General features: G+C 45.1%; 1 protein-coding gene across 4 annotated transcripts in view; it reads left to right on the top strand.

The window, feature by feature from the left end:
- CSNK1G2 (casein kinase 1 gamma 2) overlaps positions 1 to 15,539 on the top strand; it is a 146,412-nt gene that overhangs the window by 89,270 nt on the left and 41,603 nt on the right. The gene's annotated exons all lie outside the window — the stretch shown is intronic.

Raw genomic sequence — 15,539 nt, 5'->3', positions numbered from 1 at the left:
GGGAAGAGAGGCCCTGTTGACTTTGCCCCCAGTTCTATGACATCAGCTACAGCCGGCATGGTGCCCTTAAAAGTCACACCACTGGCAGGACCTATAATCAAATGACATGCCCCTTTTGTTCTCATCCTTTTATCAGCATTTCATTCCAGCTTTTCACCCTACTTCTAAATCAAATGGCTAGATGCCATCAAACCATTTGCCAGGCTCAGTATAGCTCTCCATTCTCACAGGTTTGATGATATTCCCAGGACCATTTCTCCATCCTTGTGCTTATTCTGTTCCTTATATCCTTCTTACATTGATGAAAGCTGATGAATAAGTACAAACACCCTGAAATATTTTGCAAACCAGAGATACAACGGCCTTTGGAATCCTAACTGTACAAGAGAGAGAAAGCCATGATTCCCCTAGACCATGAAGATGGCACAGTTTGAAGAAATGAAATGCCTCCTTCCTTAGCGCATGCAGCAGATGAATCCAGTAACTGTGGGTTGTGTCCATCTACCAGCAGGTGAAGATAGAGATAACTTAATAGTGATACTGGATGACCAGCTCCTTCAGTAGCCTTTATATCTCTATCTCCACCAGGTGATGGATGACTCCTCATCAGCTCCTGGATTCTTTTCTGGGGTCCTCTCCTGGGCTGCTGGCCAGTTGAGAGTTGGGGGGTGTTTGGACATTGTTGGTTCTCTTTGGAAGCATACCTGATCAGTCAGGTCTCTGCTTCACCCCATCTTACCCTACATCCCAGCCTTGGGGCCTGTGAGCCTTTGCCTTTCTCACCAACCTTTAAAAAAAAAAAAAAAATTAAGTTACGGTCAAATGGCTGCTGACAGGACCATAATGGTGTTTCCCCTTGTTCCACAGAGTTTCTGTGGCTGCTGGACTGCGCTGGGTGTTGCTGCCGTGCCTTAAGCTGTATTTCTGTGAGTACCTGATTTGTTTTCCCTCACTCTTGTTCGCAGTGGTTCGTGCCAGGCGCATCAGCGGCATGGCTGCTGAAGTTGTAAAGCAGTGTTCCCGCTGCAGGAAAAGGAGATTCACAGCAGGCATCGACTTAGCCAGGCTGCTTGGAGCCTGTCGCAGAGGATAGTGCTGCAACTTCGGCATCCTTGGTTTCCACCCTGAGCCTTCCGGCACGCGTGCCATTTTGCCTGCAGGCCCTGTTGTGATTCCCGCTGATCAGCTGACAGCAGTGTCGGATCCTTTGTGCTGTTTTGCTAATTTGGCTCCTGTTCCCCTGGGGCTCCTCTTTCTTCCCTCGCTGCTGCCTCTGGCCCTTCTAGTGGAGCTGGTGGGGCAGGGGAGGGTTTTTTTTCATGAATTTATCCTGCTGCTTCATCAGGCCTACTTATTAAAGTGGACCCTCCCTCAGTCGCAACTCCTGGCTGATTTCTCAACCCTAGGGTGCTCCTTTCAAGATTTGGGATCTCCTTCTCAGTAGCCTCTAGAGCTCTCTGCCCAGAAGAGAAGATGAGTGGACGTGGAGTCTGAGTGTGGGGTTGGGGTTGGTGGACCCGTTTGCCCACCCGCCTTGCCACCCTTTCTGGGAATTCACATCTTGAAGAATTGGAGGAGGGCGAATTGTTTCAGGAGGAACCTGATGATCCCACTGCTGTTCATGTTTACCATAAAGATGAATTGCCTTTCCTGATCTCCAATGCCTTAGCGACCTTGAATGTCGCTGACCCTGAGGTGGCTGAGTCTGCTGCGGTCAACCTTAAAATGGCCAGCACCAGGAAGCCTACGAAGGCATTCCCTGTGCATGAAGCCGTTCAAGAGCTCATTACAGCTCAGTGGTCAGACCCTGATGGGGGTCTTTGGGGTGTGAAGGCTATATCCCATCTTTACCCTGTTGTTGCTGATCAGACCGAAAGGTTTGGTCTTCCTACCATGGACACGCAGGTGACGGCGATTACCAAGAAGACTACTCTCCCTTTGGAGGGTGGTGTAGGTCTCAAGGATATGTAGGACAGTTGGCTGAAGGCTTCCTTGAAATGAGCTTTTGAGGTCTCTGAGTTGGCCGGCCAGGCCTTTATTTGTAGTTCATACATAGCCAGAGTGTGCCTTTGGAGCCGGATGTGGATGCGCCTTCAGTCTTGGGCTCCATAGGATCTCATCAGGAATCGGGGTTGGGCCTATTTGGCCGATTCCCTTTATGTTCTTATCCGTACTTCAGCCAAGCTGATGAATTTGACTGTTTCCTTTCAATGACAGTTGTGGCTTTGCCATTGGATGGCAGATTTGGCCTTGAAGCAGCACCTCACTAGGAGGCATATTTTCAAAGCACTTAGCCTTTCAAAGTTCCATAGAAACCTATAGAACTTTGGAAGGCTAAGTGCTTTGAAAATATGCCTCTAGGTTACCCTTTCGAGGCAAGCTCCCATTTGGCGAGTAACTGGAGAAGATAGTGAAGGATTTGAGTAACTCCAAGGGACAGCATCTTCCAGAGGATAGATCCAGGTCCACCCCTCTGGCCAGGACCTCCCAGTACCATCCAAGTCGCCCCGTGACTCCTTTTCAGCGTCCTAGATTTCAGCAGCGGTCTTCCTTTCGGGAAGACCGGAAACTGGCTACTGCCACAGCTTGTCCAGGAGTTCCTGGACGTTTTTCCCAATGATGGTGGACCGATTCACTCCTCGTCCCATAGAATAGGGGGTCAGCTGACCCTTTTCTACGAAGAGTGGACCAAGCGTACTTCAGACCAATGGGTCTTGGATATTATCAGAGACTGTTACAAGCTCAAATTTGCTTCACCTGTCGACAAGGCATTTTTTGAGTCTGTGCGCAACTGTCTCCGTGCAAGTGGCAGTCAAATCTACTCTGCATTCCCTGTTGGACCTAGGGCCTGTGGTGCTGGTTCCTCCCTCAGAGGTATGCACAGGCGTTATTCGATTTATTTTGTGGTTCCCCAAAAAGGGAGATGTTTTTGTCCTATTCACGACCTTCTCAAGATCAGTCACTTCCTTACAACACTTTTGCATGGAAACACTTCATTCGGTGGTGGCAGCGGTTCAGCCAGGAGAATTTCTCACAGCGTTGGATCTCAAGGAGGCCTACCTATTATTCCTATTTGGGCTTTGCATCAGCGTTTCCTGGGATGCGATTTTCAGTTTTGAGCTCGCCCTTTTGATCTGGCCATTTCTCCGCGTACCTTTTTTGAAGGTCATAGCGGCGGCCCTCAGATGGGAGAGAATTCGAGTTCATCCCTACCTGGATGACTGGCTGATTCGGGCAAACTCCTTCCAGGAGAGTCGGCAGGCCACCGATTGAGTTATAGCTTGGTTATGGTCCTTAGGCTGGGTTATCAACCATCTCAAGAGTCATCTGGTCCAGTCTCAAATCCTGGATTTTCTCGGGGCTCACGTCGACACAGCTCAGGCCATGTATTTTTGCCAGAGGACAGGAGGATCAAGCTACACTCTCAGATTCACAATTTTCTCCGGTCATCGAGCCCTCGAGTCTGGGACTATGTGAAGGTGTGAAGTTCCATGGCAGCCATGCTAGAGGTGGTGCTGTGGTCTGAGGCCCACATGTGGCCCTTACAACTGTCACTCCTGAGTCAGTAGTTGCCGGTTTCCCAACTTCATCGGCTCTGGCTTCCGTGGCTCCCTCAGGCCCACCACAGTATGACCTGGTGGCTCCATGACCACAGTTTAATGAAGGGGATGCTGCTGGCATCTCCGCAGTGGGTAGTCGTGATGACGGATGCCAGCCTTTCCGGTTGAGGTGCTGATTGTCTCCATTGGTATGTGCAGGGCACTTGGACTGCACTGGAGGCGACTTCGCCGATTAGTCGGCTGGAACTGCAGGCGTTGATGTATGCCTTATGGGCGTTTTAGGCTCTGCTAAGGCAGTCTGAGTTTTTTTTCCGGACAACACAACGGCGGTGGCTTACATGAATCGCCAGGGAGGCACACAGAGCAGTCAAGGCAGCCTGTCTCTTGGAGTGGGCAGAAGCCCATCTGCAGTGTCTCTCGGAAGCTAACATCATGGGGCAATGCAGTGTGCAGGTTGAATTTCTCACTGGCTTCTCCTGGATCCGGCGGAGTGGGCGTTATCCGAGGACACCTTTTGCCTGATTTGCCAAACGTGGGGCATTCTGGAGATGGACCTGATGGCAACCCAAGTCAATGCCAAGGTACCAGTCTTTTTCAGCAGAAGAAAAGAAGCTGGGTTCGCTGGTCTGGACATGCTGCTGCAGCCGGGGCTGGAGTCGGTCCTTCTCTACGTGTTCCCTCCATGGCTATTCATAGGCAGGGTGCTGCTCCTGATAGGGTGACACCAAGGGTAGGTCATCCTGATAGCCCTGGATTGGCAATGGCGCCCATGGTATGCGGACCTGGTTCATCTCCTCATGGAGCTGCCACTTCGGCTTCTGGTAACCCCTGGCCTTCTGCATCAGGGGTCATTTCACATGGAGGATCCTTACCGCTTTGATTTTACAGCCTGGCTCTTGAGCAGTTACGTCTGACAAAGAAGAGCTATTAAAATGAGGTTATTGCTACATTATTGCAGGCTTAGAAGAGATCTACTTCAGTGGCCTACTTCAGTGGCCTATGGCCGCGTATGACGTCTGTGGCGTGGTGTGAGGATCATGCTTAGTCGCCGTTCAATGCCTTGGTGGTGCAGCTGTTGGCTTTTTTGCAGGATGGGTTGCAGAAGGGGCTGGCTTATAATTCCCAGCGGATGCAAGTGGCAGCCTTGCCCGACCTGGAATTTGAATTTGGTCCTTAAGGCTTTGTAGGGATGGCCTTTCAAGCTCTTCTGCAAGGCATCTAAGAAAGATCTTAACCTTGAAGGCGGTATTTTTAGTGGCTATGGCCTTTGCAAGGAGAATCTCAGAATTACAGGCACTGTCTTGTCGTGATTCTTACTTACAGTTTTCAGCGTGTGGCATGACTCTGCCTGTTCTTGGTGCACTGTTGGTGAGGAAGATTTTTGATTTCTGTTTGTTCTTTCATGCTTTGTGATGAGACAAGTACTGGCTACTGAAGGGGTTGGTCGTCCAGTATCACTCACTTCAGTTTAAGTTATCTCTATCTACACCTGCTGGTAGATGGACACAACCCACCAGTTACTGGATTCATCTGCTGCGGCTAAAGGAAAGAAAATTATCAGGTAAGGCCTAATTTTACCTTAATTCTACCTCGGCTACCACCCTCCTGCTGCTAAATCACTTCTGTCAACTGAACTGCCTTTAACATTGGTCTGGTTAATGCTAGTTTGGTAAATGAGAAATTCCTCCTCATCCACATACAAAGTATAACTAGCATGTTATGCAGTGCTCACTAAGCATTCTGGAAACTTTTTTTTCAGCTTTAAAGGTAAAAGCAGAAGAATCTGAGTCTGTCCTTCTGTGCTTCCTCATTTCTCTAAGCTGTTAATATTTCAATTTCTGGTCTGTCATTTCTGTGCACAATATTGGCCTATCCACTAAGCAGACTAGATGGCCACCTAAGGCAGCATAATTTAGGGGGCAGCGGCTTCACATTGGCACTTTGGTCTCCAGGTTCCCTCTCCTTCTTTCCCTTCCTCCACCCTGAGGTGTTCAGGCTTTACCACCCTTTCCTCCAGGGCAGTGACACAGCAGTCGGTAGCTATAGAAAATGCATGGTGGCTAGTGCGGAGCCTTGAGCATCTGTGCATTCTCAAGGCCTGCCAGCTCCCAACACCTCCAAAACAGGAAGTTCAGTGGGGGCAGAAGCTGGTAGGACTTGAGCATTCACAAATGCTGTAGACCCCATGCCACCTACCAAACATTTTCTATAGCTGCTGACTACTGCATTGCTGACTTGGAAGGGAGGTAAGGCCTGAACACCTTAGAGTAGGTGGGGCGGAGTAGATGGAGGGAAGAAAGGAATGAGAGAGATGGATGGGTGTTAGGTTTGGGGTATGGATATGAGAGATGCTTGAGACCACAGGAGGTTGGAAGACATGCTTGACACCAAGTTGGTGGTGGGGTGGAGAGCCTTGAGCTGCAAGCCGCCTGGTTGGGATGGAGGTGGGATACATAGCTGAAGGTTTATCCTAGGGCATTAGAAACCCTTAGCAAAGCAGGTAAAGAGGTGCTCAAGGTGCAACAGCAGTTGTACAAGTTTGGGTTACTGCTCCATTTGTCTTAGCAAGCCGTTAACCTGCCCACATGGGGAAAAGAGTACTGTATTAAGTAAAAGGGCTATGTTGGAGAAGATTTTAACCCATGAAAATTTGAATATTCTGCCACATTTCTCTCTTGGAAGAGGCGGAAGTGGTGGTGGTCATTTTAGATTCCTCTCTTTCTGCTCCTTCCATTATCATTCCTGTCAAAGTCTGACTTGGTGTCTTCAGGGTGCATTTCATCACCAGACAGATGGATACTTTCATAGCTTCTGTTCCATAAGTGTTTTTATTTAAGAAATCTCAAAGTGCACAGTGACTCCTGCTTCTGAGGGTGAAGCCAGATCTGATAAATGGCAGCACGAGCTATCAGGAGAATGGGGATTCTTAGTCGGTAACCTTCCTTACCACTTTCTAAAGTTGGAGAGTTATTCAAAATAAAAGCTTCATCGGTTTTGGATCCCCTAGAAGAAGGAGAAATTCCTGTAAGTGAAGGGGGATGATACCACAGTTTATCTTTTCTACATAGAGGAATTGCCTACATTAATTTTAAGAACTGTGGAAGTGCATAGCATCTCAGACACTCCAGTTCAAAAGGCTTCTTTATGACAATCCCATTTTAGAAGATATTAGAAAGCCTTTAAGATATTGATCTTGGCTGATACGCCTGAAGCAGGTCTCAGAGTAAGAAGAGCTATGGGTAAGCTTTATTCTCTGTTATCTGATGAAAACCTTCAGACTGCCCAAAATAGATGCTTTGGTCACGCAGTCACTAAAAGATCACCATTCCTGTTGAAGGAACTTTGCATTGAAAGATTTTCAAGACAGGAAACTGGAGGCATTGTTAATGCAGACCTATTTTATTTATTTAGATTTTGCTCACACCTTTTTCAGTAGTAGCTCAAGGTGAGTTACATTCAGATACTCTGGATATTTCTCTGTCCCAGGAGGGCTCACAATCTAAGTTTGTACCTGAGGCAATGGAGGGTTAAGTGACTTGCCCAAGATCACAAGGAGCAGCAGTGGGATTTGAACCGGCCACCTCTGGATTGCAAGACCGGTGCTCTAACCACTAGGCCACTCCTCCACACCTATGAGCAGGGCTCGACAAATCCCAGGTCGCCAAAAATTTTCTATAGCGCTACTAGATGTACATAGCACTGTACACTAAACACATATGAGTCCCTGCTCAACAGTTTATAATCTAATCAAGACAGACAAACGGGGCAAATAAGGGATTAGGGAATTAAGTATGGTGGGAATGATTAAAACAGACATAGGTACTGAGTTAGGAGTTAAAAGCAGCGTCAAAAGGTGGGCTTTTAGCCTATATTTGAATTTGTCCCTGGCATCTAGGATTTGTTTGCAGGTTTAAGTGTTTTCAACTTAAGGTGCTCCAGCAGGAAATTCCTCTGCATTGTGTGGCTGCAGGAACTCTTGTGCTGGCCTCAAATCTTGCAAGGCCAGTATTCCTGCAAAAAGTGCCTCAGACTCATTTGATGCATGGAAGAGGATTCTCTTGTTAGCCATGGATAGCAGGGCAACAGGTAGTTCCAAGGGCTAGTGGAAGAGGAGGAGAGAAACTGCTTTGCTGGAGATAGGGATGGGAGATGGTAACTGCCTTGCTTGTTGGGGAAGTGGGATGGGTGGCTGCTTAGCTGGGGTACAAGGCTGGGGAACAAGGTATCTGGCTGGCGAGGGGGTGGCTGACTGGCTAAAGGTATAGGGCTGGAGAAGGCTGGCCTGCTGGCTGGCTCGGGTACAAGGATAGGGAAGGGAGGTGGCCAGTTGTCCTCCTGGGTAGTGAGGGTTAGATGGGGTGAGGCGTAGGGGAGGAGGGTATGCTGGACACCATGGGCTGGGGGGGGGGGGGTAAGGAAGAAGGGAAGGAGAGAGATGCTGGAGGGGGGGAGCTTGGGCACCCCCTACCATAAAGGCATTCTGCTGCTCCTGGGATGAGGAGTAGGGCTTAGGTAAAGTGTAATGAGCTAAAAAAGCGACTGGGTGACCTCAGGGCATGGAGAGCGATGATAGGATTGGGAGAGAGAGAGAAAGTGTTTGTGGAGTTACTTCCTCAGCTGTGTGCACTCAGCCCAAACCTCAATTCCTGCTTAATCCTCAGTGTCTGCTCCCGCCTTGTTGTCTTCTCTTCTGCGCTCGTGTGTTGGCTGGGACCCAAATTAACTCTTCTCTGCCGCTGCAGATCCTCTTCCTGCCACGATCCCTCGTGCAACAGAAATAGGAAGTACGTTGCGCGGGATGAGGCAGGAAGAAGGACCTGTGGTGGCAGAGAAGACAGCGCATTAACTCAATAACTCAGGTCCTGGCTGGCGCGCATAAGCAGGAGGCGAGACCGATGCAGCCTGAGCCTCCTGTCTGCCTGCCACCGGAACCTTTGGCAATGCTGCAGCATCGGCCAGTGCTTTTTTTTTTGTATTAAAAAGGTACCAGTACTCATACAGGGAAAATTTGAGACAGGGTCACTATGGCTTTGCCCTTATAGTAGCCACACCCTTTTAACAGCCATGGAGCATATAGAAAGGCATAATTGAAAGTATTACACCAGTATAGGAGATGAAAAATAACTTATGATTTTTTTCATTATAAATAATTTCTGTAAGCTGTTAACAGCCCCAGTACACCCAAAATGACATAAACCAAATTAGCACACAGACCAAGTGTTATCAAAATCTGAGAACCTAACAAAAAGATCCCTATCCAAGACACTGGTCTAGCTATCACACATAGCCCCTCTTCATATACAGACAAAAATTAACTTGAAATCATAAAAAGCCAGCCTCTGTATGGAGCACAATACCAGGAAAACAGAAAGAAACACATTTCCTCCTGTATAGTGCAAAATAAGACAGCAGATGTTAATTCTCAAATTGGATATATTCCAAACACTAAAATGAAAATAAAATGATTTTTTTTCTACCTTTGTTGTCTGGTGACTGTTTTTCCTGATCATGTTGGTCCCAGTCTGTGGTTCTGCTGCTCTCTATCTGTTCTCAACTCCATTTCCAGGGCCTCTTGTCTATTTATTTCTTTACATTCCTTTTTTCCCCACTTCCTACCCTATGTCATAAGTAAAATCTGGGTCCTCCGTGGACTTTCTGAAGGTGGTATAGAGTGGATCCAGCTTTTGCTTATTTTCTCCATCCACATGCAGTTTTTTTTTTTCTCTCTTCCCTTTACCTCCTCTCCATCCATGTGCATCTCCTCCCTACTTTCCTTCCATTCTTCTCCATCCATATTCATCTCCTTCCTCTCTCTTTCCTCCCCTCCATCCATGTCCAGCATTTCTCTTTCCTCCCCTCCATCCATGTCCAGCATTTCTCTTACCCTCCCCTCCATCCATGTCCAGCATTTCTCTCTTTCCTCCCCTCCATCCATGTCCAGCATTTTCCTCTCCCCCTTCCCTCATCCATGTCCAGCATTTCTTCTCTCTTTCCTCCCTCCCCTCCATCCATGTCCAACATTTGTCCCCTCCCTCCCACCTACCCATCCAACCTCACCCACTTGCTCTATTTCTTCACCTCCCTCGGTCCAACGTAACCCCCCCACCCCCGATCCACTATTTCTCATCAAACCTTCCTCCTTCCGCTGCCTGCCTCTGAGAGACTGGGCCCCTGGCAGTAATTGGACAGTACTAGGCCTGGTGCCAGCGCTAACTTCAGCAGTGAGGAGCCTTCATGCCCACATACTTGGGAAGGCCCTGTTGGTTCCATCCTTGCTGACATATACCAACAGGGCCTCCAGGAGCTTGAAGGCTCCTCAGTGCTGAAGTTGGCACCAGGCCCCAGTACTGTCTGATTACTAACCTGGGGGGGGGGGGAGAGCTGCACTCTGAGACAGGCAGTGAGAGAGGGAAATGGGATTAGCCCCCAAAGTGACACTTGTAATGAGGAGCAGGTAAAAAGTCCCTCCTGCGCTGCCCCAGGTTCATCAAGACCAATAAATTATTCAGTTTCCCAAAACACAACTTTATAACACTAGTAACTTAGCTTTACTGCATGTCAGCTTCAGGGGTGGCCCTTGACTCCTCAGTCTCCCTTAGATCCATTATCTTCATATACAGCTCCTTAGGCATTCCAGAGCTTCCTGGCTCAGCCTTTTACTTTGGGGTACTTTCTTGTCCCAGGTTGGGTAGCACATTTTACTTATCGCTGGCCTTGCTCTCTGTAAGGTGGGCTCTCTCTACCCCCCCCCCCCTCCCCTGTCTTTGGGTTCAGGCTCTCCCTTTTCCCTGTTTGTCCCCACCCTTTCTTTCTCTTTGGCTGACGGAGTCCTCCAGCCCCTCCCTTCCAGCCCATCCCTTTCTTTGATGTACAGGTAGGAACTGAAGGAGCTTGGAAACTCCTCCCCTTAGTTAGACTTCCGCTTTCCTGAAGAGCCCATCCAACCAAATTCTCCACCCCTGCCAAATCCCTCCAAGCAGTCTTAGCTCCCAGGTGTAGCTAATGGGTAGGTCACCTCCCTTCCACTTAACTGGATTCCATTCCGGGTTTCTTTCCCTCACCCAGAACTGTAAACCATCCTAAAGCTCTTTACCAAAACTAAATGAAAAGAAAACCAGTTCTGGGCAGCATGATCACTTAAGCACTACACCTTATGTATAGAAATTCTCTGTGTGAAAAGAAAGAGTATACTCGTAGGGCTGTGCTACCGTCTGCCAGGACAAAACAGATTTAAAAAAATGTTAATAGACATTAGGAAAGCTGACAAATTTGGGCAACAGTATAATGGTGATTTCAGTTACCCCACTGTTGATTGGATAAATGCCGCATCAGGGAGTGCTAGGGAAGAAAAATTCCTAGATGTAATAAATAACTGCCTCTTAGAGCAACTGGTCCAAGAATCGACAAGAGGGGGAGCTGTTTTAGATGTAATCCTTAGTGGAATGCAGGGCTTAGTACAAGAGGTAACAGTGTTAGGTCCACTGGGAAACAGTGATCATAACATGATCAAATTTGAGCTAATATCTGGAGTGGTCACTAAAGAAATTACTGTAGTAGCATTTAATTTTTAAAAGGGCGACTATAATAAAATTAGAAAAATGGTTACGTTAAAAGGATCAGCCACAGAGGTTAGGACTTTAAATCATGCATGGAGATTGTTTAAAAATATCATCTTAGAAGCTCAGATCAAATGTATTCCACATATTAATAAAAGTGGAAAGAAGAGCAAACGACAGCCAGCATGGTTAAAAGGAGAAGTGAAAGAGGCTATTAGAGCCAAAAGAACATCTTTCAAAAAATGGAAAAAAAATCCAAATGAAGAAAATAAGAAGTAACATAAGCACTGACAAGTTAGATGCGAAGTATTGATAAAGAAGGCTAAAAGAGAATATGAAAACTTGCCAAAGAAGCAAAAACTCAAAGTAATAACTTTTTCAGGTACATCAGAAGCAGAAAGTATGTGGGGGAATTTTCAGAAATGCTCCCCGTTAGATGTGCAGTACCCAAGAGGCAGGCAGAGCTCCGAAGTCTTAATGCATGGTTGAGACGATTGTGCAGGGATGAGGGATTTAGATTTGTTATGAACTGGGCAACATTCTGGGAAAGGAAGAGACTGTTCCGAAAGGGTGGACTCCACCTTAATTGGGATGGAACCAGGCTGCTGGCACTAACTTTTAAAAAGGAGATAGAGCAGCTTTTAAACTAGAATTGGGGGGGGGGGAGAACTGACAGTCATCCAGGAGCACATGATTCGGTGTGGAGTATCCTGGAAGGATACTATTGAAGCAGGACATTCAGGGAATCCCAGTAGAGAGGTTTCAACAATACTCAAAGAAAGCCAGGTGTGTTTAAGGAGAGAGCAGGAGAACGGATGCACATCATCTTCAAAATGTATTTTTTCCTTGCATCTACAAGCTGCTTAGAAGTGCCTGTATACAAATGCTAAAAGCCTAAAAAACAAGATAGAAGAGTTAAGAGTATATAGCACGGAATAATGAGGTAGAGATAATTAGCATCTCAGAGACTTAGTGGAAAGAAGACAATCAATGAGACGCTGTGTTAACAGGGTACAAATTGTATCGCAATGATAGTATTAAATTGTACTACATGTTAAAGAGGGAATTTAGTCAAATAAACATTCCACATGAAACAGCAGTGTGGAATCATTATTTATTTATCAATGTATTTATACCCCACGTTATCCCCACAAACATGCAGGCTCAATGTGGCTTACAAAACCAGAGAGAGAGTTCTCTGGTTGATTATGGATAGAAATTCCATGTGTGAAGGGAAGGAGTATTCTTATAGGGCTATACTACTGACCGCCGGGACAGAGCAAACAGACAGATGAAGAAATGTTTACAGAAATTAGGAAAGCTAGCAAATTGGGCAACAGTATAATAATGGGTGACTTCAATTACCAATATCAATATTGGAATTAGTAGAATACAAATCAACTATTATTCATAAAGAATTCTACCCTATGAAACCCAATATTGGAGGTGTAAAGTCACAATTCTACATGAATATAAATGTGGAGAAAAAAAGACTTCAGAAACCATGGAGTTGTCTCTTTAAAGGAAAACCTTTCAATATCTAGAGCACTCCTCTTCAATCAGTAGTCTTCACAAAAAAAACCTCCACTCTTCTTATTCATGGATTAAGAATTGTAAAAGGTGTATTTACATATAATCCATGAATAAGAAGAGTGGAGGTTTTTTTTTTGTTTAGACTATTGATTGAAGAGGAGTCCTCTAGATATTGAAAGGTTTTCCTTTAAAGAGACAACTCCATGGTTTCTGAAGTCTTTTTTTCTCCACATTTATATTCATGTAGAATTGTGACTTTACACCTCCAATACTGGGTTTCATAGGGTAGAATTCTTTGTGAATAATAGTTGACTTCAATTACCCCAATATTGACTTGATAAAATGTTACATCAGGGAGCACCAGGGAGATAAAATTTCTAGATGTAATAAATGATTGCTTCTTGGAGCAACTGGTCCAGGAACCGATTAGAGGGGGAGCCATTTTAGATCTAGTCCTTTGCGTTCAGGGCATAGTATGAGAGGTAATGGTGTTGAGTACCCTGGGAAACAGTGATCATAACATGATCACATCTGAGCTAATATCTGGAATTAAGCCACAAAGGAAAATCTACTGTAGCTGCATTTAATTTTCAAATGGGTGACTATAATAAAATTAGAAAAATGGTTAAAAAGAAGCTAAAAGGATCGACTGTGGTGTGTCTAGATTTTCAGAAAGCTTTTGACAAAGTTCCTCATGAGACACTCCTGAAAAAATTAAAAAGCCATGGGATAGGAGGCAATATTCTGTTGTGGATTAGGAACTGGTTAATGGATAGAAAACAGAGGGTAGGTTTAAATGTCCATTTTTCTCAGTGGAAGAGGGTGAATAGTGGAGTGCCACAGGGATCTGTACTGGGACTGGTGTTATTTAACATATTTATAAATGATCTGAAAATCAAAACAAGTGAGGCGGTTAAATTTGCAGATGACAATATTTTCAAAGTTGTTAAAACATGCAGACTGTGAAAAGTTGCAGGAAGACCTTAGGAAATTAGAAGACTGGGCATACAAATGGCAGATGAAATTTAATGTGGACAAATGCAAAGTGATGCACATTGGGAAAAATAATCCAAATCATAGTTACTTGATGCTAGGATCCACATTAAGAATCAGCACCCAAAAAAAAGATCTAGGTGTCATAGACAATGGACTGAAATATTCTGCAGCAGCAGCCAGAAAGGCAAACAGGATACTAGGGAATTACTAGAAAAGGGACAGAAAATAAGACCAAGAATGTTATAATGCCTCTATATTGCTCCATGGTGTGACCTCATCTTGAGTGCCATTCTGGTCGCCGTATCTCAAAAAAGGCATAGTGGAATTAGGATAGGTTCAAAGAAGAGTGACCAAAATGATAAGAGGATGGAACTTCTCTCATGTGAGAGAAAGCTAAAGAAGTTAGGGGTCTTCAGCTTGGAAGAGACAGCTGGGGGTGAGGGGGATATAATAGAGATCTACAGAATTCTGAGTGGTGTAGAACAGGTAAAAGCAAATTGTTGTTTTTTCGTTTGTTTTGGGGGTTTTGTTTTGTTTTTTACTCTTTTATAAAGTACAAAGATTAGTGGACACTCAATGACGTTACATAGTAATACTTTTAAAATGAATAGGAGGAAATATTTTTTTCATTCAATAAATAGTTAAGCTCTGGAACTCGTTGCCAGAGGATGTGGTTACAGTAGTTAGCATGAGGAAAAACACTGATCTCCTTGGTTCTTAGACCACTTCTCCTTCCTGGATCTTAGACCACTTCTCTAATCACTTCTGTCTGTAATATGTGTCTAGTTTTGTCTCTATGCACACTTGTTATGGTGGTGCTTCACCTGCCAAGCTGCACTGTGGGAATAACATGGCTGAACAGTCGGGACACCCTTTCTATCTTGCTTTGTGACCTTTGGTAAAGTCATTTCAGCGCTTTTATCTGTATGTGAGGATGTGTTCTCTTCCCCCGCTCCTCCATTCCTACAAATGCAGTGCTCAGGGATATTTATTAAAAATGTCAAACACAAATCAGCTAAAAAGATAAACAGTCTATAGCTATCTATAAAAATGGTATCAAGACTCTTGGTCAGCAGATATAGCTTCCCTTTCAAAGTTTTAAAAATATTTGGACTGTGAAAAATTGCAGGAAGACCTTAGGAAATTGGAAGACTGAGCATCCAGATAGCAGATAAAGTTTAATGTGGACAAATGCAAAGTGATGCAAATTGGGAATAATAATCCAAAATATTTACTTGATGCTAGGGTTCACCTTTTGACTTGATGCTAGGGTTCACCCTGCTTCTCCATAGTCTTAGCTCAATTGGTATCACAGGTATAGTACTCCTGGTTTTTTAGCTTCCTCTCTGGGTATTCTTACCAACTCATGTTTAATTGCACCTCTACAGCCACTTTTGACCTCCGATCTGGTGTTCCCCAGGGTTCTATCCTGGCATCTCGCTATTCAATATCTTTCTCTATTTCTGACTATCATACAAAACCACGGGTGTATGCCATTGTGATATTCATACGACATTCAGATTCTCTGTTGCATCACTGAGCTGTCCTGCTCCATTGCTGTCCTCAATGAATGTCTGACTACAGTCTCAGCATGGCTTAAAACAAATCTCCTTTTTCTTATGCTACAAAACATTGAATCTATCTGCTTTCTCCTCACACGGAGCTAATGAGAATTGAGAATTAATCTTTACCTTTTAAAGATTCCATTAAGATTTTAGACGTTATCTATGACAATAAACTTGCTTTCAAACCACAAATCAACTCTGTTATTCAGTCATTGTTCTTTTCTCTCCACCATATTCGTTCAGTATGCCCCTTCTTTCCAATTTCCCTTCTTTGTCCACTTATTTTGGCCCTAGTCATATCTCGCCTCAAAACTGTAACTCTCTTTATG

This window comes from Microcaecilia unicolor, chromosome 11 (genome assembly GCF_901765095.1).
Source record: "Microcaecilia unicolor chromosome 11, aMicUni1.1, whole genome shotgun sequence".
NCBI lineage: Eukaryota > Metazoa > Chordata > Amphibia > Gymnophiona > Siphonopidae > Microcaecilia > Microcaecilia unicolor.
This window is presented reverse-complemented; position numbering and strand designations above follow the sequence as displayed.